Genomic DNA, 23,659 nt, shown 5'->3' with positions numbered 1-23,659 from the left:
GGCAGGATTGCCCACTTCGCCTTTCCCTGTTGGCGAGCACTCTTCTGCTCTTGCAGGGACGGCGCCCTGTGTTTCCTTTCGTGGGGCAGGATTGCCCAAGTTCGCTTTTCCTGTTTGGGAGCTTTACATGGCTCTTACAAGGAAAGCTAAGGATTGAGTTAATTTACGTAAAAACACTATTGATAATCACCAACTAGAAACTACAAGAAACAGAGTGGTATCAAGTTTATTTGCTTGCATACAAGCTGATGTTCCCCGACTAATAAGTCCTATCCAAGACTCATTGAAGAGGCTGAATGGATTGGGTTCTGTTTAAGTCTATGAAATGTGTGCAATGTTTGTGTAATTCATGCTGGCTCCTTTATCTATATATCCCCTAGCAGAGGTGTAGCGAGTGAGCAGGTGGACGGCTCTTCCCCCCCCTGCTTCAATCTACAGAAAGGTTATATAGGTAGGTTGCCACTTCCTATGTTCGCCTCGCTTGGGTTTGCTTATGTCTTGCAAGTATTTACCCTGATATTCTTCCTGTAGAACTAACAGCATGCAGCCAGGTGTGTGACACTGCCAGACTTAGCCGAGGAGATATTTCTTTCTTTACAGGTATGAAATACTGCTAGACCAGCCTTCCTTAGTAAGGGTTAATGCGGGGACAAGAAGATTGCTGTGTACTGCTGCGGTTTACTTATAGTTGTTTGGTTGTCATTTCAGGTCTCCCACCCCGCTGTCCCCTTCCTACCCTTCCCCCGCTTGACCACTCCATGGAGTCTGTGTAAACAAATTCAGACCGTGGTGTTGTCGAGAGGTGGACCATTACTTGCAACGTTCGATCCTGAGGATTCCAGGCTACAGCAGAGTAAGCGGTCCAAGAATTCAAATCCTCCCGGTCATACGTTGAGACATGGCCACCCTGGAGGATCTGGTGGCGGCGTTGCAGATAGTTCAGACAGAGTTGGCGGCTTCTAGGGCAGAAACCGCCCACGGTAGAAAGGATGCAAAGGAATCCCTTCAGCGCAGGAGTGTCTTTCGCTTCTCCCGCTCCCCCTTTGGTAGTAGAAATACCCACGCCAGTCCCTTTGGCCACCCCAGAGCGCTTCCATGGCGATAGTAGCAAGGTGCAGGTCTTTCTCACCCAAGTCATGTTACATTTCTCTTGTAGGCCCAAGGCGTTCACTACCAACCACGCTAGGGTTGCCTTCCTGATCTCTTACCTCGCAGGAGATGCGGCACAGTGGACCGTTCCGTTAGTTAAAAGAGACGACCCTTTGCTCTATGATTGGGACTCATTCATAAAAGATTTTGAAAAAAACCTTCAATCGTAGGACCGCCACGCTCTCAGCAGACAAGGATTTATTGGAGTTAAGACAGGGAAACCGGGACCTCATAGTCTATTTGAATGACTTTCGCCGGTTGGTTACCGAGACGCAATGGCCAGAGGCTAAACAAGCAGCCATCTTTCATCAAGGACTCCGAGAAGAGATGAAAGACGTGCTGGCTCAGATTGAACCCCAACCTGCTACTTGTGAAGATCTAATCAACATGGTCTTACGTCTGGTTCATCGCCTTACTGAAAGACGCGGAGAACACAAGCGCAGAGATCGCTCTTCGTGGCGTTTGGATGCCCCAAGGCCCACGAACAGCTCACATAATACCAGATCGGAACCTATGGAAATTGGAGCAGTTCGGTCAACTCTTACCCAAGAGGAAAGAGAATACCGACGGAAAAAGGGCCTCTGTATATACTGCGGAAAGAAAGGAAATTTTATCAAGGAATGTACCCTGCGAGGGAGAAATCCTCGCTCCGACGCTCGCAAACAAGTGGCTGCTACTTCGCGGGAAACGCCGTAGCTTGAGGAAAGAAGGAGGGGATTCCTCAAGCCCTATCTACATCCCCTCACTCAGCAATGAAGACCCGGGTACCAGACAACATTTTTTTCTAAAACTTTCCCTGTATATAATGGGGGAGTGGTGTCAGGTATCGGCCATGTTGGACTCCGGTGCAACTGGATGTTTTATCGATGGCAAGAAGGCCTCAACACTGGGGTTGGTTCTGCATGCCAAAGAACTACCAGAGGCCGTATTGGCCGTAGACGGAAGGTGTTTGGAAGCAGGGCCTATCCGATATCAGACGGGTGTTTTGGAAGTGCGCCAGGGCCTGGAGCACTCGGAGATGCTGGCCTTCAATGTGATACAAGCCTCTCAATACGGCATAATATTGGGGTTATCCTGGTTGCGGTTGCACAACCCCCAAGTGGCCTGGACAGAGAACACCATACAGTATACTTCTGCTTACTGTTCCAAGAATTGTGTTTCCCCTATGAGGAGCCCATCTCATGTATTGTCTACGTTGCATCATATTGCTACAGCTGCCGTACACCCAGTTACACTGCCATGTGAATACCAGGATTTGGCCGACGTGTTCAACGATACGAAGGCAGAAATGCTCCCACCTCACCGGCAATACGATTGCCAGATAGATTTGGTCCCGGGAGCCATTGTTCCCACAGGACGGGTTTACGCCCTAACGGAACCAGAGAACAAGCATTTAAGGGCGTATCTAGACAACTATTTGGTGTTGGGCTTTATACGACACTCCAAATCTCCAGCAGCTTCCCCTCTGTTTTTTATTCCTAAGGTCAATGGAGAGTTGAGGGCTTGCATTGACTTCAGGGCTTTAAATGCCATTACGGTAAAAAAACGGTACCCCTTGCCCCTGATTCCCGTCTTGCTGGAGCAAGTGAAAGATGCAGTCATCTATACTCGCTTGGATTTAAAGGGGGCCTACCACCTCGTGAGAATGCGCAGGGTAGATGAGTGGAAGACGGCCTTTAAAACACGTTTCGGCTTCTACGAATATCTGGTTATGCCCTTTGGGCTCTGCAACGCCCCAGCTGCGTTTCAATATTTTCTGAACAATGTGTTACGTGAGTACTTGGACCACTATGTCGTAGTGTACATTGATGATATCCTGATATACTCACCCACCGTTGAGAGTCACACCCGTCATGTCCGTACCATACTTCAGACCCTGCACAAACACCATCTTTATTGCAAGATTAGCAAATGCTAGTTTGGAGTGACAACAGTGGAATTTTTGGGGGTAATGCTGACCCCCAGGGGACAAAAAAGGGCTGAAAGGAAGATAGCCGAGGTAAGAGATTGGCCGATCCCTGGGAACATCCGAGACATCCAATGCTTTCTAGGCTTCGCCAATTTTTATCGTCGGTTTATCCACCATTTCTCATCACTAGCTGCCCCCCTCACTCAGTTGTTAAAAAAGAAGAGTCCTTTTCGTTGGACCGAGGAGACACAACAAGGGATCGAGGCTCTGAAAGAAGCGTTCACCTCAGCTCCGGTTCTAGTACATGCGGACCCCAACCAACCCTACATCGTGGAGGCGGATTCTTCTGACCTTGCGGTAGGGGCCGTCTTGTTACAACGACATGTCGACACAGGACAACTACACCCGGTGGCGTATCGATCAAGGAAGCTCAATCCGGCGGAACGTAATTATACGATAGCCGAAAAGGAGCTTCTGGCCATCAAAGACGCTTTTCAGGAATGGAGACATTTCCTCCAAGGGGCTCGCCATATTGTTACGATTTATACGGACCACCGTAATCTTCAATTTATGACCGCCGCCCGTCATCTCTCCCCAAGACAACTGAGATGGACCCTGTTTTTTGCCGAGTATGATTTTCGAGTCACATATAGACCAGGGAAGGACAACAAAAAAGCAGACGCCTTAACCCGTCAAACCTTCAACCCCTCACGGGAAGAACCAGAAGAGGAACGCATTATAAGTCCACAACACGTCATATGTACTACTATCACAGAGCCCATTCATCAAAAGCGTGGCAAAGAATATTTGCACCCGAGCATGGAGAATGTGGCTAGCCCGGCATCCAGAGTGGACCCTAAAAGAAGGTCTTCCTGTCAGAGGAACACAGTTGTTGATTCCCATCAACTCGCTACGAAAGCAGGTTTTCTTCTGCTGCCATACCCTCCCCTGTTCTGGTCACAACGGAGTCGAAAAAACCACAGAGAAAGTTCTGTGTCAGTTTTGGTGGCCTACTGTTCGAACCGACCTCCGTAAGTGGATTCTGGAGTGTGAGACATGTAACCAGATGAAAAGTTCGCATGCCAAACCAGCAGGATTGCTACGTCCTTTACCAACCCCGGAGCATCCATGGGAGAACATTTCACTGGACTTCATTGTTGGGATGCCGCTCGATAAAGGGAACACAACAATCCTGGTTGTGGTGGACTACTTAACCAAGATGGCTCATTTCATCGCCTGTAAATCTGTACCTTCTGCTAGCCAGTTGGCTCAATTTCTTTTAATACATGTTGTACGACTGCACGGATTACCACAAGTGGTGGTTTCGGACCGAGGGCCACAATTCCCGACCAGGTTCTGGAAAACCTGGTGTAAAGCGCTCCGGATAACACCCAATATATCTACGAGTTTTCACCCCCAAACAGACGGCCAAACCGAGTGGGTAAACCAGACCCTTAAGGAATATTTGAGATGCTATGTGGACAATTCTACCGAAACCTGGGCGGACAGTTTATGGTTGGCAGAAATAGCATACAACAGCGCTATACACAGCTCCACCGAATACTCCCCTTTTTTCTGCTCCTATGGGTATCACCCTAGGTTTATCCATTTCTACATCCGGTTAGGAATGAGGCAGTCCCAGAAGTGAGGCAGCGGATTCACCACATGCAAAAAACACTTAAAGAAACACAGGACAGGTTGAGAGAAGCAAAAAAACGCTACAAGGCCTACGCCGATAGACATAGGCGTCCAGGACCTACTTATAAGTTAGGAGATTATGTATGGGTGTCTACCAGAAATATCCGACTCAAAAAGCATAGCATTTTCAATCCTAAATACATCGGCCGTTAAAAGGTGGTAAAGCTCATAAATCCGGTAGCGGTGAAAGTAGCCTTACCCTCCTCCCTCAGAATCCACCCATCCTTTCACATATCGTTACTGAAGCCCGCTCGTTCACTTGGCAAAAGGAATCTGCCTCCAATATTGGTGGACGACGAATTGGAATACGAAGTAAGGGGTATCCTTGATTCCAAGATATATCGGACCAAATGATGGAACTTAATAGCTTGGAAGGGATACGGGGAAGAAGAGAACACTTGGGAACCTGCAGAAGGAGTACACGCCCCTAAGTATGTCCGGCAGTTCCATAAACGCTTCCCAAATAAACCATGTCTTTGTCAGTGTTCTTCTGGGGAGGGATGTACTGTTACAGCCCACGGGGTTGGCATCCGAAAGAACACTGACTCAGCGCGTTTCAGCGCTCCAAAACTGGGAGGAACTCCAATTCCCAGGAGCCTCGGTGCGATGACGTCAACGACGTCAGTACGCGTGCAAGACAGCGCGTCTTAAGCGCTTCCATGGCGGCGAGAAGCTGCCGCTTACTTCTCCGGAGGGAGCGGAGCTCGAAGCAAGGCTAGTAAGGGTGCTCAAGCACCGACACTGATATCCCGCATTGCTCAGGTCAGCTAAACGCTCCGCTTATTTTTGGGGGCTGTATAGGGGACAACTAATAACAATAGGAACGCTCTGTTGGCAGAACCAATTGCCGGTTCCTTGCAGAGCGCCCTTTCTTCGTGGACCCCCACTTCGCCTTTCCCTGTTGGCGAGCACTCTGCTGCTCTTTCAGGGAAGGTGCCCTGTGTTTCCTTTCATGGGGCAGGATTGCCCACTTCGCCTTTCCCTGTTGGCGAGCACTCTGCTGCTCTTGCAGGGAAGACGCCCTGTGTATCCTTTCGTGGGGCAGGATTGCCCACTTCGCCTTTCCCTGTTGTCGAGCACTCTGCTGCTCTTGCAGGGACGGCGCCCTGTGTTTCCTTTCGTGGGGCAGGATTGCCCAAGTTCGCTTTTCCTGTTTGGGAGCTTTACATGGCTCTTACAAGGAAAGCTAAGGATTGAGTTCATTTACGTAAAAACACTATTGATAATCACCAACTAGAAACTACAAGAAACAGAGTGGTATCAAGTTTATTTGCTGGCATACAAGCTGATGTTCCCCGACTAATAAGTCCTATCCAAGACTCATTGGAGAGGCTGAATGGATTGGGTTCTGTTTAAGTCTATGAAATGTGTTCAATGTTTGTGTAATTCATGCTGGTTCCTTTATCTATATATTCCCTAGCAGGGGTGTAGCGAGTGAGCAGGAGGATGGCTCTCCTCCCCCTGCTTCAATCTACAGAAAGGTTATATAGGTAGGTTGCCACTTCCTATGTTCACCTCGCTTGGGTTTGCTTATGTCTTGCAAGTATTTACCCTGATATTCTTCCTGTAGAACTAACAGCATGCAGCCAGGTGTGTGACACTGCCAGACTTAGCCGAGGAGATATTTCTTTCTTTACAGGTATGAAATACTGCTAGACCAGCCTTCCTTAGTAAGGGTTAATGCGGGGACAAGAAGATTGCTGTTTACAGCTGCGGTTTACTTATAGTTGTTTGGTTGTCATTTCAGGTCTCCCTCCCCGCTGTCCCCTTCCTACTCTTCCCCCGCTTGACCACTCCATGGAGTCTGTGTAAACAAATTCAGACCGTGGTGGTGTTGAGAGGTGGACCATTACTTGCAACGTTCGATCCTGAGGATTCCAGGCCACAGCAACGACAATAAAGGTACTTGGGCACCTACTATTTTTGGGAAGTCCAAGTGTTTGTTTAACAGAAACTGCTCCAGCCCATTTGTATAGACCAAAAAAAAAACGGGGCTACCACTTTAGAGAGTAAGGTTCTATCTAACTTTAACCTCTGCTAAACCTCTGGAGACCCTTGAACTCTATACACACTGTACCTCACTTTGGTGCAGTATATATAGCGCCAGTTTCTTACAGACCTGCAGAGGACTTTGGAGCAGCATACTCTCTCTACAAGCGCCATCCTTTCCCCCCTCATACAGTCTCATCTACCAGCCCATCTAGACTCATCCTTAAAAACAATGCCTCATTGACTTCCTTCAAAACCTTTAATGAAGGCGAAATCCTCAAAACAGCATTAAAACCCGCTAACCACTTTGTCAACTCTCTTCCCTCTATTCTCTTCAATGAGATCAAATCATCGATATTACCACTATAGACCAGGATTATTAATGTCTCATTACTTCAAGGCCTTATCCCTGACTGCCTAAAGTTGGGGCAGGTGTCACCCATCCTGAAAAAACCATTAGACGAACACACAGACTAAAACAACTACTGCCTGAACACTAATATTCCAACTCTGGCAAAGCTTCTGGAAAAATGTGTGCTCACCCAACTCTGCAACAACATCGAACAATTCTGCCTCTTGGACCATTTCCAATCTGGCTTCCGCCCGGGGCACAGCACCAAATGAGTACTGACTCTCAAAGTGAATGATGCGCTAAAAATCCTGGGCCAAAATGAATCTTCCCTCCTAATCCTGATTGACCTATCTTCGGCAGTCGACACAGTTAAACACGACAACTTATTAGATCTCCTGAGACATAGAATGGGCATATTAGGATCTGAGAGAAACTACTAGATAAAGAGAGGTCTAAGGGAAAAATGTATAGACCTTGCATGGATATATTCCCCAAGTACATACACATCAACAACAACAATATCCACGGGTCTGATCTGCAATGAGACTGCAAAAGGAACTAACAACTGAACATGTCTAACTTATACAGAACAAAGGAAGAAAATATCCTTTAATAGGACGGATTCCCATCACTCACCAATCGTGACATGCTTCATCATCTGGGTCTCCTCCTAGTGCCACACTAGTGGCACTAAGGGCTACAACTCTTGCTACAGGCAAGTGAACTCACCGATGTTTTAAACTACTGCGATAAAACATGCTGTGTTTTGGACCTAGAGATGCGAGTACTCGATATATGTGGGAATCGTAAGGCGCAGTGCGAATGTGTTTAGTGAAACGTGAATTAAAATTGACCGATGTGAGGAAAAATTATTTATTGATACCTCTCAAAGATCCAGAGTAAAAACAGTGCAAGCGACAGTTTTAAGCAAATAACTGTCTAGGAGTACAGGGTCAACATGTTTCAGAAATTAACGGATATATTATCCTATGCCTTCTTCAGGACCTAATATGTTGCTACTGCAAATAAGTGATATATGTAAAAAATATATAACCCGTGTAGAATTTGGAACTAATACAGCTTTTTCACCTGTAAGCAGGGATAACAATTCCTCAGAAAATGATGGTTGAAAATTTTCGGCAACAAAAGGAATATGTACATTATAAATGAATGATCTGTAAAGTGAGACAAGTACAGTCACATAGAAGAACCTAGAATTCTTACCCGTCTTTTATGAGGGTAATGTCAGGCAGCGCGTCCGGTAAACACTGCCTTCACGCTGCCGAGTCCGTTTCCCGTAATCCATGTATGAAACTACATTTCCCAACAGTCATAGCGCGAGTCACGCCCCACGTGACCAGGAAGCCGTACAACGCTGCGCTACTTGAGGCGGCAGGAAGAACATGGAATTGTCGGATATTCCTTCCGGAGTGGCAGTCCTGGATTCTTCGTGCTGTATCCTGACCTGATCTTGGAGCCTTCGTCGCTCGGTACCGTGAGTACGTTACGGAAAGTGTGTTTGTTAGCACACGCGCTCCTCAGTTGGCGAGATCGCGCTCCGCGTCTCATGCAGAGGAGCGCCTTTCTGCATGCTTACTCCCCGTTTCTTACCTCAAAGGGGAGAAAGCCCGTTTTTCCTGATACCTAGAACTGTGGTGCCCCTCTTTGTGTTCAAAACCCCAGCGCAGGTTCCCATTGGCCAGAGGAACGCTGCGCTTGTCTTCTTGGGAGGACAAGTCCCTTTGTTTAGTCCCTCTCCCGGGGCAACGCTGGTCTAACAGTTACTCGCCCATTCCTCTGTTGGACGGGACCCATTGCCGAGTCCCATTGCAGAGGAATGTATACAGCCTACCACACCGGAGTGTAGTGGCTAGGTTGCAAGTCAAGTGGAAATAACTATTGCCACGCACAAAACTCTACGTGTCCTATGAACCCGAAAACAGGTGTGCAAGGGTCTGCATGACACGACCTTATATGTGATGATTTACTTTGCCATGAGCTGTTCAACACGTGCACCTATGCGTTAAACTGTTTATTTGATTGCAGGAGAGAGTAAGGTGCAGAAGGGTGTTTCACAGAGCATTGCGGTTCCCTACGGCTTGATGCATTGGTTTCTATGGGTATGTGTGAAACCCTCTCCCATGAACTCAGTGTAGAGGGAAAGTGGGTGTTGAGAACAACGGTCTTAGGGCAGCATACATATTTGATGTGTTTCCCTTTCTGAACCTTTTACAGGATACTCAGTGCTCGCACCCCCTTTTCTCTCCTGGCAGTCTCTACTCCGTTTTCTTCCTTTACAGGTAGGGGGTTGTGATGTATAGTGTTTCCACTGTTTCCACTGTTGTAGGTAATAAGAGGGAGTGAACAACCTTAATCTAAACGGGTGCTTTCTTGTCTCTTCTTCTTCTTTTAGGTCTCCCTCCCTGCAGTCCCCATCCTTTCCTTCCCTCGCTTGACTACTTCACCAGTCCGTGTTTCTATCTATTCCGGACTTGGGGCAGTCAAGAGGTGGACCCCATTGAGCATCAGCGCAACCCCGAGGACCTCCAGAGGCGGAACCTGACAGAATATCCGACCCACGAATTCTATTCCTCCTGGTTGCGCTGTTGTCAGAATGGCCACTCTTGAGGATGTTATGGCTGCGTTGGCTCTTGTTCAGGCTGAGCTCACAGCCTCTAGGAGCGAAACAGCCGCCTTACAGGCCAGGGTAGAGAGGTTACAAAGGAACCCGTTCGATGCTGGCATGCCATCACACCCTGCCCCTTTACCAGTTGTTGTGGAAATGCCCTCACAGATCCCGTTAGCCCCTCCTGAACGTTTTCATGGGGACAACAGAAAGGTACAAGTCTTTATGACCCAAGCACTGCTTCATTTTAACTGCAAACCTAAACTGTTTTCAACGTATCAGGCTAGGGTAGCCTTTGTGATCTCTTATTTAGCAGGGGAAGCAGCACAGTGGGCAGTCCCTTTAGTAAGACGGGACGACCCATTACTCTATGACTGGGACGCGTTCCGGATTGAGTTCGAGAAGACGTTTGACCGACGAACAGAGTCCTTCGCTGCAGACAGGGACTTGCTCGAACTCCGGCAAGGGAACACGGACCTGATTACTTATTTAAACAGTTTCCGTCGCCTGGTGGCCGAAACCGAGTGGCCGGAGTCCAAGCAAGCAGCCATATTCTATCAGGGGCTGAAAGATGAGCTGAAGGACGTCCTCGCTCAGATCGATCCACAACCACAAACATGTAACGCCCTTATTGAATTAACTCTACGACTAGACCACCGTTTGAAAGAACGTAAGGGAGACCACAAAAAGAAAGACCGGAACCCCCCACAAGTTGATCGGACTCCTTCCGTGGATCCTAACGGAACTAGACCAGAACCTATGGACATAGGGGCAGTGAGGGCTTCGTTGACACTCAGCGAAAAGGACCACAGACGGAAACAAGGCCTGTGTCTTTATTGTGGAAAGAAGGGACACTTCCTCCGTGACTGCCCCGTTAGGCCAAAAGCCGGACGTCCTCGGTCGGGGCAAATGGCCTCGATCTCTACTGATAAGGACTCGGAAAACTCCAAAGCTTGAAGGAATACGAAGGGGAACCATCAAGCTCGTTTATAATCCCTTCCTTGACCTCTCCTGCAGTCCGGAATTCAAGCCACTTCTTTATCTCGTTAGAAATCTGGGTTAACCAAGAACCCAAGAACATCAGAGCCATGGTGGATTTAGGAGCCACCGGATGTTTTATGGACCGTCAGGAAGCGCACCGGTTGAATATACAACTCGTTCCCAAGCCCTTTCCCGAGCGCGTCTACGCGGTGGATGGCAAGGAGTTGGAGGCGGGCCCCATAGGGTTTGTTACCGAAGAACATGAACTCGTCTATGAGGGGTATCACCATGAATGGATTTCCTTTCAAGTCATCCAAGCACCTCACTACGGAGTGATCCTGGGTCTTCCATGGCTACGGAGGCACGAACCAACCATACACTGGACCAATGCCACCTTATCCCTCCAGTCCACCTATTGTCAGGCTGTATGTAACCGAGCTCCCTCACGGCCTTCGGAGACCCTGGCCACCTGTTTCCATCTAGCTACAGCGGCAGAGAAGGACGTGTCCTTACCCAAGTGCTACGAAGCCTTTTCAGGGGTATTCAGCGACACCAAGGCAGAGGAATTGCCGCAACATCGGACCTACGATTGCCAGATAGAATTGATCCCGGGAGCAGCTATACCTTGCGGTAGGATTTATGCGCTGACAGCCCCTGAAACTCTACATCTCCGGGAATACCTCGACAAATACCTGGCCTTGGGGTTCATCCGCCCTTCCAGATCACCGGCAGCTTCTCCCCTCTTTTTCGTCCCGAAAGCCAATGGAGAATTGAGGTGCTGTATCGATTACAGGGCGTTGAATGCCATCACCGTCAGAAACCAGTATCCATTGCCTCTGATACCCGTTCTTCTGGAGCAGGTACGAACAGCAACAATATACACCAAATTGGATCTTAGAGGGGCGTATCACCTGGTCCGAATGCGCGAAGGTGACGAATGGAAGACGGCCTTCAAGACGCGGTATGGGCTATTCGAGTACTTGGTTATGCCCTTCGGGCTTTGCAACGCCCCTGCCGCGTTCCAGTTCTTCCTCAATGACGTCCTGACTGATTTCTTGGACCGCTTCGTAGTCGTCTATATAGATGATATCCTGGTGTATTCAGCTACTGAGGAAGAACACGTGGTCCATGTCAGACGTGTGCTAGAGGCATTGCAGAATCACAACCTGTTCTGCAAAATAACCAAGTGCGAGTTCCACGTGACTTCCGTGGAATTCTTAGGGGTCATGCTCACACCATCAGGCCAAATTATGGCAGAGAGGAAAGTAAAGGCGATTCTCGACTGGCCCCAACCACAGAACATGAAGGACGTCCAGAGTTTTCTCGGATTTGCCAACTTCTATCGGCGGTTCATCCAAGGCTTTTCGGACAAGGTAACTCCCCTCACCAATTTGACACGTAAGAAAACACCTTTCCGCTGGTCCGACGAGGCACAAAAAGCATTCGAGCTTCTAAAAAAGGCCTTTACTTCGGCTCCCGTTCTGGCCCATGCTCGTCCCGAAACACCCTTCCTGGTAGAAGCCGATGCCTCTGACGTGGCGGTGGGAGCCGTCCTGTCCCAGCGACGGGAAGATACTGGACATCTTCATCCCATCGCTTTCCTGTCCAGAAAGCTCAACGCCGCGGAACAAAATTATACCATCGCCGAGAAGGAGCTTTTAGCCATCCGGGAAGCGTTTCTGGAGTGGAGACATTGGCTGTTAGGGGCGATCCACCCAGTGACGGTCTACACTGATCACAGAAACCTTCAGTTTATGAGAGCAGCACGCCATCTCACCCCTCGCCAGCTTAGATGGATGTTGTTTTTTGCCGAATTCCACTTCATCGTTACGTTTCGCCCAGGCCGTGACAATAAGAAAGCCGATGCGCTCACAAGACAAGAGAATCCAATCCAACCACATGTGTCGGAAAAAAGAGCCATAATTGAGCCTAGCCGAGTGATCGGTACCACGCACACCGACATGTTCCTACAAAAAGTTCAAAAAGGAATTCGAACCTTCGCGTGGAAAGACTGGCTGAAACACCACCCGGAATGGCGGAGTCGGCAGGGTCTCCCCATGAAAGGGGACCAACTCTTGGTACCAACACAGGTCCTGAGGAAGACGGTGTTCGCCTGGTGTCATGACCTTCCCTGCGCAGGACATACCGGAGGGCAGAAAACCCTGGAACGAGTCCTACGGCAATTCTGGTGGCCCACAGTCCGTCCCGATGTACTGTTGTGGGTAAAACAGTGCTCCACCTGCGCTCAAATGAAAGCCGATCATCGTACCACTCAAGGGTTGTTACAGCCGTTACCCACACCTGACACCCCATGGGAAAGATTCTCGGTAGATTTTATCGTTGGACTACCTAGAGACCAAGGGTGCACAGCCATCATGGTCGTTGTGGACTACTTGTCCAAAATGGGGCATTTCATAGCCTGTAAACAGGTCCCGACCGCTGGACTGGTAGCCAAGCTATTGCTCACCCATGTGATCCGCCTTCATGGCCTTCCGAAAGTCATAGTTTCTGATCGAGGGGCCCAGTTCACTGCCCGTTTTTGGAAGACCTGGTGTTCCGAACTCAAAATAGAGTCTTCTCTGTCAACCAGTTTTCACCCCCAAACAGACGGGCAGACCGAACGCCTCAATCAAACCCTGAAACAATACCTCAGATGCTATGTCAACAACAACACCGAAGCCTGGGTAGAATGGCTATGGGTAGCAGAGATAGCATATAATAACGCCAAACATGCCTCCACACAACACACACCTTTCTTTAGCACTTATGGGTTTCACCCCCGCTTTACGCCATTAATCCTTCCTAGTCTAAATACCAAACTCCCTGATGTACAGGCTAGACTTGACCACATCCGTACCACCCTATTGAGCACCCAGAAGAATCTACTCCAAGCCAAGTCCAGGTACAAGGCACAAGCCGATAAACATCGACGACCGGCCCCCTCCTATAAGCCAGGGGAAAGGGTCTGGTTGTCAACGAAACATATCAAGTTCAAGATGCATAGTGTGTTTCACCCTAAGTTCATTGGCCCGTACCGAGTGCTCAAGCATGTCAACCCTGTTGCTGTCAAACTGGCACTACCTCAGCAGCTTCGCTTGCACCCGGTATTCCACGTGTCCCTGCTGAAACCTTCTCATTGCCCGATAAAAAAACGACCCATACCTGTGTGGGTTCAGCAGGAACCCGAATATGAAGTCCAGGGAATATTGGATTCCAAGGTTGTTCGGCGCAAGCTCTGGTACCTGATTGCGTGGAAGGAGTACGGCCCGGAGGAAAATTCCTGGGAACCGGCTGAGGCTGTACATGCTGATCGCCTGGTGCGGTTGTTCCATGCTCGTTATCCTGGTAAACCGGGTGTACGGCAGTGTCCTCGGTGAGGGGAATGTACTGTCAGGCAGCGCGTCCGGTAAACACTGCCTTCACGCTGCCGAGTCCGTTTCCCGTAATCCATGTATGAAACTACATTTCCCAACAGTCATAGCGCGAGTCACGCCCCACGTGACCAGGAAGCCGTACAACGCTGCGCTACTTGAGGCGGCAGGAAGAACATGGAATTGTCGGATATTCCTTCCGGAGTGGCAGTCCTGGATTCTTCGTGCTGTATCCTGACCTGATCTTGGAGCCTTCGTCGCTCGGTACCGTGAGTACGTTACGGAAAGTGTGTTTGTTAGCACACGCGCTCCTCAGTTGGCGAGATCGCGCTCCGCGTCTCATGCAGAGGAGCGCCTTTCTGCATGCTTACTCCCCGTTTCTTACCTCAAAGGGGAGAAAGCCCGTTTTTCCTGATACCTAGAACTGTGGTGCCCCTCTTTGTGTTCAAAACCCCAGCGCAGGTTCCCATTGGCCAGAGGAACGCTGCGCTTGTCTTCTTGGGAGGACAAGTCCCTTTGTTTAGTCCCTCTCCCGGGGCAACGCTGGTCTAACAGTTACTCGCCCATTCCTCTGTTGGACGGGACCCATTGCCGAGTCCCATTGCAGAGGAATGTATACAGCCTACCACACCGGAGTGTAGTGGCTAGGTTGCAAGTCAAGTGGAAATAACTATTGCCACGCACAAAACTCTACGTGTCCTATGAACCCGAAAACAGGTGTGCAAGGGTCTGCATGACACGACCTTATATGTGATGATTTACTTTGCCATGAGCTGTTCAACACGTGCACCTATGCGTTAAACTGTTTATTTGATTGCAGGAGAGAGTAAGGTGCAGAAGGGTGTTTCACAGAGCATTGCGGTTCCCTACGGCTTGATGCATTGGTTTCTATGGGTATGTGTGAAACCCTCTCCCATGAACTCAGTGTAGAGGGAAAGTGGGTGTTGAGAACAACGGTCTTAGGGCAGCATACATATTTGATGTGTTTCCCTTTCTGAACCTTTTACAGGATACTCAGTGCTCGCACCCCCTTTTCTCTCCTGGCAGTCTCCACTCCGTTTTCTTCCTTTACAGGTAGGGGGTTGTGATGTATAGTGTTTCCACTGTTTCCACTGTTGTAGGTAATAAGAGGGAGTGAACAACCTTAATCTAAACGGGTGCTTTCTTGTCTCTTCTTCTTCTTTTAGGTCTCCCTCCCTGCAGTCCCCATCCTTTCCTTCCCTCGCTTGACTACTTCACCAGTCCGTATTTCTATCTATTCCGGACTTGGGGCAGTCAAGAGGTGGACCCCATTGAGCATCAGCGCAACCCCGAGGACCTCCAGAGGCGGAACCTGACAGGTAAGACCTCACCTCACCTGGCCGTGGCTCAGGATAAAGGAGGCACCGCTCTATAAAGGTAAAATAGGAAAAAACAAGACTTTTTGTGATGACCTACTTCCCATTAGGCCTTTATACCATTTCAGAGTCACAAGTGCAATATCTACAGAACCGAAAACGAGAACATAAAATGGCTGAAAAATTAAGGGTATTCTCTCTGTTAAAAAAGAATCAATGCTGCCTTAGCGTTTTGATCCAAATTAAGAGCTACAATATTCGTAACGCATACACGATACCTTGAATGCTCGCTAATTCGAATTTTGTATCACTCTCAGCAAATCTCCCGCATGGAACATGCCTAAGCCTTGTGATTGTAATCTCAAAATAGCGAGCCTGTGACATGTAGATCTGCACTATGTTCGTGAACTGAATTCAAGTAATCCGCTTACGCTCAAACGCTTTAGACTAGATAAATAGGTCAGTCAGTCTAGTATTTGCGCTTAGCCACAAAAGTGAAAGTAAAAATGCTCACCTATCAGTCGTTACCTCTGGCGGTTCCAAGAGCCATCTGGGGAGGTAACCGCAGTGGTAGAACGCCATCTTTTAAAGAGAAGTGGTCGAGCACTTGTTGGTGTGCGTCGCGTCTTGCGTGCCTTACGGTCACATGATTACGTGATTACGTGCCCATATGGTGCATGGGATAGGTAGTTCTCTGGTACTAATCAAGCATGATGTCAGTTTTATTTATAGAAACGCGTAATATTAATTTTATTTAAAAAAGGAGAGCAGGCAAAGGCAAAAATTGTAGTCAGCGTTATATGATCGCGCATATTGTCAGTGGATCTATTTAAATGTGAAGAGTATAGTATAATTCATATTCTGGTCAAATAGTGTCGCGCACATAGGGGGCAAAGGAACTCACGTAATGTCAATGTGATTTGGTAGGGCGTTACACCTATATTGAAGGAGTATAAAACTATGATTCACATTTAATACTCGTTAAATGTGTGCTCCTCATGTTGTCTACAGGAACTTAACAGTAGTATATCATTGACATGTGCTCGATCAAGGCATGTAGTGTATTATTGAACCATGATCATTTTTTTACCTATTCAGAGTGTTGTCCACGGTATAGCATCATCAAGACCAAACTTATCGCACTGCAGTCTGAAGACCCATTTTGGTTCTTTTACCAGTAGGAACCTTGAGACATCTGTAATATGTTCAGGAATAAGTGGTTGTTCCAGGACAGTCCAACTAAAGTCATCAGGATGATGTTTCATTTCTAAAAAATTACTCGTTAGTCTTGTTGATTGTTTTTTAGACCTCACAGTGCTTTTATGCTCCAGTATTCTCAATTTAACCTTTTGAGTGGTCATGCCCACATATTTTAAATCACACGGACATGTGATCATATAGATAAGCTTGTCACTAGTACAATTAGTGAACTTCTTTTGTATCGATGGCCTATCTGTTCCTATGTTCACAGTTTTGGTCATTCGTGTCTGGGGACAGGCAGCACAAGAGCCACAAGGGAAATGGCCTGGTTCTCAAATCTCTCATTAGTAGAGCAATTTCTCTGAGCCCGGAGAAATTGCCCAAAAGGCAAATTATCTCTGAGCGATTTGGGATGATGACTATCATATCGCAATAACGAATTTCTAGCCATTGTTTTTTTTTACAGTTCTGTCTCTAACCCTGATGGTGTGGCCATAATTAGTAAATTCAAAAAGGCTAGTTTCGTTTTGTTAAATTCCACAGTGAATTTCAAAAAGTCATTATGGCTATTAAGCCAAGTTAAAAAGAGGTCAATAGACTCTGTCTCGCCTCACCACACAACCAAGACATCGTCTATGTAGCGCCTCCATAGATGTATTGAATCCCGGAAGGGATTGGTATGTGTCAGCATGTGCTCTTGTTCGAAACCGTGCACATAAAGATTCGCCAAACTGGGAGCAAAAACACTCCCCATGCTGGTTCTGGAGACTTGGAGATAGATGGTATCTTCAAACTTAAAAAAGTTCTCCTTCATTGCAAGTTGGGCGCAGGCCATAATAAAATGCACCGGAGTGATGGAGTCCAAATCTCTCTCAGTCAGAAGCTGTGCAATTGCGTCTAATGTCTCATCTTGAGGAATTGATGTGTAGAGTGACTCTACATCAAATGAGACCAAATCATCGGTGGCCATATCAAAATCTACCTGTGGTAACAGGCGAAGCACATCTTTTGTGTCCTGCAAATAAGTAGGCATTTCCTTTACCATTGGTCTAAGGAAATGATCCCCGAAAGTGGACAAAGGTTCCAGGACTGAGCCCAGTCCTGATATGATATTCATTGGCCATGATGATAATAATTTCAGCTGTTCTAGGTTCTTCTAAGTGACTGTACTTGTCTCACTTTACAGATCATTAATTTATAATGTACATATTCCTTTTGTTGCAGAAAATTTTCAACTGTCATTTTCAGAGGAATTGTTATCCCTGCTTACAGGTGAAGAGGTTGTATTAGTTCCAACTCTCTACACATGTTATATATTTTTTTACATATATCACTTATTTGCAGTAGCCAGTCAGTCAGTCAGAAAACTTTATTTCGGCTGTCAGCCATAAAAGTTCATAATACACAATAAAACACAATAAAACAAGAACAAAAAATGTAAGAAGATGTTACAAAAATACAAAAAGGAATAAAATTTGAAACATATGAGCAAGCACATAAAAAAGAGCACAATATTTAAGATGAGTAATGCCGCAGGATTTACCTTAATGGAATAATAATCGTCTTCTGATTAGCCACATTGAAAATAAAAATTTGGCAATCACCGAGACAAATAAAGGAGAAGGATCGTACTTCAATAACCTAAACAGGTCTCTATAGTTCCTAGCCCCCATGTTTTTTGCAAGCTGGATTATCCATTTTCTACGGGGGATTTTATAGGCTGCACAAAAGAAAATTACATGAACCTCCGATTCTTCGAGGATACCACACCCAGGGCAGGGCTGTCTGCTGAAACCAGCCCAGTTGTTCGTTCTCGAGAACAGAGGGAGAGAGCCATGCCTAAATTGTATAAATAGTTTCTTGGCAATAACCGGGTGGATCAAATCTAGTGCAGGCTCAAAGCTATAACCATTTTTGACCTCAAGGAATACCGAGGTCATATTAGGGCTATTCACTGATCGAAAAACCTGGGTCAGATTATGTTCCTCTAGGATTTTTGCCAGAGACTTTTTTGAAAGAAAAGGGCATGACTCCTCAGGTGTTAGCCAGAGATCTTCTCTCCCAATTGCCCTCAGTGATTTTTTTTTTACAAATACTAACCAGGGAATGGCACCTGCCTTTGGAATCAACAGGATAGATCTTAGTTCCTCCCGAAAGTTTGCAAGTTCGGGAATGGTCCATAGTCGGCGCCAATACATTATCGGTCTTGAAGAGACCAGGTCCGCAATGGGTTGAATGCCCAGGTCCATCCTAAGCGGCTGCATAGGAGTGCTCATGGGGAGTGCCAGTAATTGTCTAATAAATTGGTTTTCTGACTTAGTTAAAATCTGGACTGTGTTATGGCCCCAAAGTTCAGCACCATAGGCCACCAAGCCCCTCGCCTGTACTTTATATATCTCCACTAGTGGGCTAATCAACTTTAATGGGCTATTTTTGTACATTTTTAAAATTACCCCGGTTATCTGTACAAATTTCAAGTTCAGTTTTGAAATCTGGGGGCCCCAGTTCATCTTATTGTTGAGGGTCAAGCCCAAATAATCAAAGATGTTCACCCGTTCAAGGTACAGACCATCCAGTTTAGGTGCGGGGCGATTTGTAATGTCTGCGTTCAAGACCATATATTTGGTGTTATTCACATTAATGACTAAGTTCCTTTTCCTGCAAAATGAAGCAAAACTATCCAGGATTCTATCCATTCCCATGGGAGTCCTGGACAGAAGCAGGGTGTCGTCTGCAAACATTAATGCAGGTATTTTTCTACCCGCCAGCCTAGGTGCATCTATATCCTTTAGGGCCAAAATCTCCTCCACCAGCCCATTTAAAAAGAGGGAGAAAAGAGTTGGGGCTAATACGCATCCCTGCAGTAGCAACATATTAGGTCCTGAAGAAGCCATAGGATAATATATCCGTTAATTGCTGAAACATGTTGACCCTGTACACCCAGACAGTTATTTGCTTAAAACTGTCGCTTGCACTGTTTTTACTCTTGATCTTTGAGAGGTATCAATACATAATTTTTCCTCACATCGGTCAATTTTAATTCACGTTTCACTAGACACATTTGCACTGCACTTACAATTCCCACATATATCGAGTACTCGCATCTGTAGGCCCAAAACACAGCGTTTTTTATCACAGTAGTTTAAAACATCTGTGAGCTCCTCTTGCCTGTAGCAAGGGTTGTAGCCCTTAGTACGACTAGTGTGGCACTAGGAGGAGACCCAGATGATGAAGCATATCACCATTGGTGAGTGATGGGAATCCGTCCTATTAAAGGATATTTTCTTCCTTTGTTCTGTATAAGTTAGACAGGTTCAGTTGTTAGTTCCTTTTGCATATTAGGATCTGTCCTAAACTGGTTCACCTCATTCCCCCAAAACAGATCTCAAAGATTCACGGTCAATAAATCTATATCTAAGTCCTTCCCTGTCACTCTAGGACTCCCGCGGGGCTCCTCCCTCTCACCCACTCTCTTTAACCTGTTCATGGAGCCTCTCACTCCACTTCTGAACTCATCCAACATTCAGAATCATATGTATGCGGATGACACACAACTGTACCTAAAAGTATCCTCTCCTGAAGGTATCAGATCTCTTAATTCAATTCTTTAAAAAAACAATCCTGGCTTGCTGTAAACCACCTCAAACTGAACACCCTCAATACCGAATTCTTACTAATCGCTCCACCCAACAGTCACCCATTATTGAGGAATGGCTAGTACAAATAACAGCACTCAACTGCCGTCCCCAAGTTATAGACTCAGAGAGATCTCTGAGAATAACACTTAACAAGAACCTTAACATGCAGAAGCATATCAGTGCAGCAACCAAAAGGAACGAACCTGCAAATAAACATCCTGAGGAAACTAAAACCCTTCCTCCCCTCTAACGACTTCAAATCTGCAGTGCAGGCCCTAGTAATCCCTAGGCTTGATTATGGTCATGCAACACTTTGCGGTGTGCCCAGGTCTACAACGGTTCCTCTAACAGCGTCCCTTAATTTCGCTGCTAGACTTATCACAAGATCAAAAAGAAACTGTCCCATCTCCCCCGACCCTAAAACTCTCACCTGGCTCCCCTATAAAGCAATAATTCAATAAAAAATCGCTTTCATGACCCATAAAGCCATTCACTTAAATATCATGTGATATCTGGCTAAGAACTTCTTGCTTTCAGGTGGTGACAGATCTTCAAGAAGTTCTAGCACTCTACTGCTTACACCACAGAGATTCTCCCAAAAGAAAACATACAACAAGCCTTTTCTGGGATCACCCGAGGATCTGGAACTCACTGCCCCCAGACACCAGACTGTATCATTAAAGTGTCTTCTTCAAGAAAGAAGTGTGTCATAATTACCGGCGAGGAACGTTGTCGGCTCCTCGCGCACTTGCCCGACGGGAAAAAACTACACTTCCCGGCAGGCAAGGCGCGCGCACATGAGGCGCCATGACGTCGATTCCGGCGTGGTGACGCCGGGTCCGGCGCCACACCCGTAAAGGAGGGTCCGGAGCAGAAGACGGAGCCGGATATTCCTTCTGCGTCCTGTGAGCCCTTCGTCCAGAGATCCTTGGTTTCGAGTTGGGTAAGGGTGCTCACGCACCGAGACTTCCATTAACCCCAAGGTTATTGACTGGGTGAGTGTGGAACTGTCAAAGCCCAGTGCATTCCACGTTCGTGATTAGAACGTCGTGGGTGTTTCAAGCAGGGGGAGGCAATGCTTGGCAAAGTCAGATAAAATGCAGATACGAGTTGTGTACCCTGAAGCTGAGTGAGTGAGTGCGGACTTTAAGAATGAGAGGTCAGCGGTGTGACGTATCGGCCGTTGCCAACCTATTTGGATAGTTATAACTGACCAGACAACAAGAGAAAGCTAGTAAACAATCAAGCGCTTCTGGGTGGAGCACTGAGAGCCGAAGCCGGGTTTCGAACCGGCAATGAGATAGTGCAAACAATTTTGAGATGGCCGAAGCCGTGTTGAGAAACGGCGGGGATATCAAAGCACACCTTGGTTTATGTTCTTTGGAGGAATGAGTGTCGTCAACTTGTTATACTCTACGAGTATTGTCTGTTCTATGTTCTGTCGTGTATGACCTCTTGTGTTTCAAGCGATAAGGGCTAGCTGAGCGAGGCTCGAGACTACTGGTGAGGCATCATCCTCTGAAGCCTAGGGTGTCCGCTGGCAGTGTCAAAGGATAGAACAGAACCTCAGCCTATTCATGATAGAGATGAAATCCGGTATTTTCTTTTCTTTTACAGGTATGAAAAACACAGGTTAGGATATATCTAGAGTTCATGTGCTGTAGCCAGAAGACGAGTAGGTGCAGTGGTCTAATTGTGTGTTTCTGTTTGCAGGTCTCCCTCCCCGCAGTCCCCATCCGTTCCTTCCCTCACTTGATCCGATCAACCTTCTGTGCTGTCATAGCAGTCGGAATTGAGACGATCAAGAGGTGGAACCCCTTGTGCAACGAACCAACTCTGAAGTATCCAGCGGACTCCACGTAAAGCTATCGGAGCTGACAAAGTGAAGTCTTTAATAATGAGCACATTTTTGCCCTAGTTCTTAGGATCTGACTCCCGCTCCATTTGTTCTCTTCCACTACTCGCATGACAATTGCTTGCTGTCACTGTTTTGAAGGTTGTTTTATTTATTGTTTTTATGCTCTTATCTTTGCATCCATCTGTATCAGAGAAAAATATCTATTTCCACTGCCTGTGTCCTTTGTACATGTGTAAAGCGCTCTTTTACCCGCATGGGTCATGTTCAAACTGTATAAAACTTTCTAAATAAAAGAAATAAAAAATGGGGAACTTTGTGTGTGAGTCAATCAGGACTGCCGCAAGATGTCTATCCAGGAAGCTCCCAAAGTCCATACTTACTTTTGACCACGACTTCAGACTGGGTTTTCCATTATCACTGGTGTGGGGTGTGAGTCTCCACTAGTTAAAGCACAGGTATTGGCAATTGCATACTTTCTAATCCACCTGGGTGTTCATCCTCGGAAACAACACCTTGTCCCATAGCCTCGCCTTTGATTTGACTACCTCCTGCTGGCCTTGATGCGCAAGGTCGGCCGCCCTTGTCCATAGCTTCTGGTGAACTATGATCTGCTGACTTGTAAGTAGAAACTCTTCCTCGCTTGTGCTCATCTCATTACGCATGCACCATAGCTGACTTTTTGCCATCTGTTCCGTGTGTTAGTGATCTATAGCCGTCGAGGAAGTGTTTCCATTGGTTGATGGCAAGATCATCTTTCACTTTGGATGGGTTCTCATCGCACTCTGTCATTTTCTGGATTTTTTTGATTGAGAATGCACTCTGGTATGCTTTGTGTACGGCCATTTGCACAACGTCCCCGGCTGCTTCATGGTCGTGTGACTGGTCTTTACCTTCCGGAGCTGAGGGGTGTCTTGACAGGGTTGTTTGGAGCCGAGCCATAAATCACCTCAAAAGAGTACAGATGATGCTGCATGGCCCATCTCTCGTTCCTCGAGGATGCCAGGCGGGCAGACCCAGCAAACAGCAGGACCAACAGCTTGTGGTCTATGACCAAACAGAATTGCTGCCCTCACCGGTACAGGTGGAAGTGGTGGTACGCCCACCGGATGGCCAATGCTTCCCACTCAATTTGGCAGTACCTTGTCTCAGTGTCGGAGAGCGCCTTACTTGCATATGCAATGCTGATCCACAATCCTTTGACCTTCTCCTGTAGGAGCAGCTTTCTTACCCCCACCGGGCTGGCATCAACCACCAGCACCGTTCTTCGCTGTGGACTGAAGTACACCAAGGTGCCGTTGTCGAGGAGGGCCACCTGCACCTGATGGAAAGCCTTGTCTGCATTGGTCCCTGTGAGAAAACATCTCAAACCCCCCTGGAACCCTTAACTTACCTTCCATTCCGTCTCCGTGGTTTCCGTGTATCCTGCAACCCATTGACTATGACGAGAGCTGGGAAAAGATGCAGACACTAAAAAGGGACTCTCATTCAATCCCGCAGGGCGGAGATGCAGCGATTCAGAGGCCGGACCAACTACGTACTAGGGGTGTGCTA

At 47.2% G+C, this 23,659-nt stretch overlaps 1 long non-coding RNA gene across 1 annotated transcript in view; it reads right to left on the bottom strand.

Annotated features, from left to right (window-relative positions):
- Positions 1 to 23,659, bottom strand: part of LOC146776100 (uncharacterized) — a 94,659-nt gene that overhangs the window by 5,304 nt on the left and 65,696 nt on the right. The gene's annotated exons all lie outside the window — the stretch shown is intronic.

The sequence above is a fragment of the Triturus cristatus genome, chromosome 12 (assembly GCF_964204655.1).
Source record: "Triturus cristatus chromosome 12, aTriCri1.1, whole genome shotgun sequence".
Lineage (NCBI taxonomy): Eukaryota > Metazoa > Chordata > Amphibia > Caudata > Salamandridae > Triturus > Triturus cristatus.
The sequence above is the reverse complement of the archived record's forward strand: the minus strand, read 5'-3'. Positions and strand labels throughout refer to the sequence as shown.